This window comes from Asterias amurensis, chromosome 8 (genome assembly GCF_032118995.1).
Source record: "Asterias amurensis chromosome 8, ASM3211899v1".
Taxonomy (NCBI): domain Eukaryota; kingdom Metazoa; phylum Echinodermata; class Asteroidea; order Forcipulatida; family Asteriidae; genus Asterias; species Asterias amurensis.
Window position 1 is genome coordinate 20700177 of NC_092655.1, and position 3431 is coordinate 20703607.

General features: G+C 36.6%; 1 long non-coding RNA gene across 1 annotated transcript; it reads right to left on the minus strand.

The window, feature by feature from the left end:
- Positions 1 to 290: 290 nt before the first annotated feature.
- On the minus strand, positions 291 to 3059 carry LOC139940554 (uncharacterized). The gene is made up of 2 exons (XR_011786466.1): positions 2769 to 3059; positions 291 to 2091 (listed from the first exon to the last, which is right to left on the minus strand). It is a non-coding gene; the product is annotated as an uncharacterized lncRNA (long non-coding RNA).
- Between the last annotated feature and the right edge of the window lie 372 nt (positions 3060 to 3431).

Sequence of the window (3431 nt, forward strand, 5' to 3'; positions counted from 1 at the left end):
CACAAACGAATGGGGAAAATATACTGGCTTATTTATTTTGCTTTCATTTACAGGTTTTCAGCTCTTTTCTCCCAGATCTCAATTAATTAATTATTTAACATCCCTGGACATCAATCATTTCCCCAATTGAATTATTTCAATTGTTTCAAATTAATGTCACTAACAAACTTTCTGGGCCTCATTTTGGTCATTTACTACGTCTTCAGAGCTTAGAAAGGCCTTAATTTAATTGTAATCGAATGAATGAATGAACTTTACAAAAAAAGGATATCGTTGACAAGAGACACACATTAAGATTTTTTTAATTTCTTCTCTTCATATCATAATGACACATTTCTAGTACAATACTCATTGTTTTTATGATGAATTATGTTACTTTCTTGAAAAGGCCCTTTTAATTCCCCCAAACAATTCAATTTAAAACAATAATAAAATGTGCCGTATAACCTATGCCTGGCGTATCCCCAAAAAGTCTTGATGTATTCTGACGTATCCACCTGTAACATACATAACTTCATTTTAAGTTAGTGATACGCTATCAATTCATTAGTCATACGCTTTGTATACGTTCAGTACGCTATGGATGCGATTCTGGGAAGTTGGGCACTCTTGGACTTTTAAAATGCTCGAACTAGTTTCTGTAGGCCTATACGCCGGCATAGGTTAAGGCGATACGCCATGGTGTGACAGGGGTCGATTTCACAAAGAGTTAGGACTAGTCCTAACTTGGGACTAGTCCTAGGAGATATACAAATTGCATGGATAGTCCTAAGTTATGACGAGTAACTGGTCCTAACTCGAGATAAGACTAGTCCTAACTCTCTGTGAAATCCACCCAAGGACCTTTAACCATTTCAAAGATATAAAGATTTTACAAAATTGAATGAAAATAATATAAATCTAGTTCCCAAACTGTCTTTCTGGTACCACAGTAACTGATGGGTTAATTCAATTCTCAAATAAATTGTTGCACATTATTTTATTTTTAAGGTTTATATTTTGGTAAGGCAAAAGCTTACTTTTTACACATTGTACTTGTGCAGAATTCTCTTCTTGTTTTTTTCTACTTTTCTATTGAAAATGATGATTCAGACAACGATTTGTTTAAATTAGTTATCATCAGAATAAACATCCCCATCCGAGTCCTTTGAAGCCACTCCACAACTGGCACAAAAGCATAGGTCTGTGCATGGGAAACTGATTTGTTGACAGGAACATCTTCTGTGTGATATTTTCCTTTACATACTTTCTTCTTCAATCTGCATGATACACTGTACCGGGAGCACGTTCAGCTGAGGCGTTTCAGAATCACCAGTGTCAGAGCGTAGCAACCTTTTGATCGTGGTTCACCTTCAGTTGTCTCGTTGCTAATGGCATCACTATTCTCGCGTTCTACAAGCGAATTAGAAAAGCATACTCAATGACTGAACAGACAGTACACAAAATAAAAACAATTTGTAGGAAAAGCAAACACGTACAGTTTTGGTGATGGTACAATATTACAATAACAACATAGAAAAGCAATCAGCAGATCAACTCATTGTTCCTTAATTGTAGTACACATCCAATCCAAAGTTTATTTAGGCAGTATGAATTTCTCATATCCAAGTGGCATGCCCTCATACCCTAGTCAACTTGTGCCCAATTATTAAAGGTCAATCCATACAAAACATATGACAAAGAGCACTGGAAAGCTTTTGATATAAAGAGGACATTTTTACCCAATACTTTGAACTTTTCATTATCTTGTAGCAAATTCTTGCAAAAATGTACACAGATTTTATATGTAGATTTTTTTTGTTTAATGGGGATACTGGTCCTGTTCACAAATACCAACAGTTTGCCATATATTCATTTGATTTTTTTCCCCTCGTTTTCCTTAAAACAAAAGAAAAGAATGTTAGAAGGTTACGCACAGTATTTCTGCTGGTGGACGAGAGTAATGAACAAGTTATTTTTTTTACCTTCAATTTTTGTTCTACTTTAGCTTTCTCAGATTAGTTTCTGCCTTTCTTTGTTTCTCCTACTACCTGCACGCTTCATTGTCAGCGAAAGGTGTTGATAGCACTAACCCAGAGCGGACACGTCATACTGAAAAGAAAAGAAATACAAATAAATGAGGCCCTAGTTTACTCATCTTATTTGAAAACAAAATTAGGCTTGTTCCCCTTAGTTTAAATACAAAATTTTAATTTTAATACCACATCTCAAAGAAATCTGGTTGTTTGCCTCTAGAGTTTTAAGAATAAAGATGGGGATGTTATTTATTATTATTCAAGCATACTTCATCACGTGATTAGTATGGGGGTCTTGGGGTACGTGTATGTACCCTTGCCCTTCCTCCACTTCGGTGTTTTAGTTAAGCAAGTAAGGGCCAATATAATTTTTCCTGAATCGTGTAAATTTTTAATCGGCCTAGTGCATTGAATATTTAATGCTTTTTTTGTTTTTCATACTGTAGTCTGTACATGTAATTGTAATTACTAATTGTAACAGTGCATGTATGAATATGATGTATGTTTTTTGTTATTATTTTAAGTATTAAGTAAATAACTAAAACCGATGTGTGTCATCATCATGATTCATCACCAAAATGTGTATCCTCATCATGTGATCGTGACTCTGATTTCGTTTCATTTATTTGAGAGATCGGAGCATTTCATTTTGTTTAACTTCATGACTTGTCAAAATAAAAATAAAATAATGATTAACTGCTTTGTTTCGAATTGAAGCACAACTTATTCTGGAAAGAAATGTTGCCTAAATACCTTCAACTTCCACTAGTACATCCACGGTACTCCAACCAGCAGCTGCCGCTGTGCTTTCTGGTGAAATTGGATCGGAAGGTCTTGTCTTTTGTTTGTAGGTCGCTGTCATGTCATCATCCATCATGTCCATGGCGTCCAAGCATAGACATTTTCACATGTCATGATGATCATGATGTTTTTCCTAACCACTGCTGGGCCAACGAACTCCTGCCAGCGATAACTATTTTCCCTAACTAGCTCTGATTTAATTTATGTTGTGTTCATGTAACATAAAACGAGCCGATCTTCGCAACTTTCTTTCCTTCACACAGGACGAAGTTTCCTGAGAAGCGTAGACGACATCTTTCTGAAACCCTTCTCGAAACCACGGCTTCGGCTCCGGATGCTAGCTTGGCCCGCGGTTGTTTTGGCAATTGTGCGTGCTTTGCGTACGCGCTTAGTCAGGGCTTCAGACGAGATAAGGGAGCCTGAAGCTGAATCCAACGCACACGCCGTCGTTTTGAAAAGGGCCACAAAACCACAGGACTTCGAAACAAGCTCTTTCATTGGTCCACACATCCGCATGCATGTCATATGCGCTATGATTGGCCGAGCTTATATGTCATCTATTTTTTTGTTGCACGTTCAGCCATTTATTCTCGCTGTATTATTGTGCTTCATTTC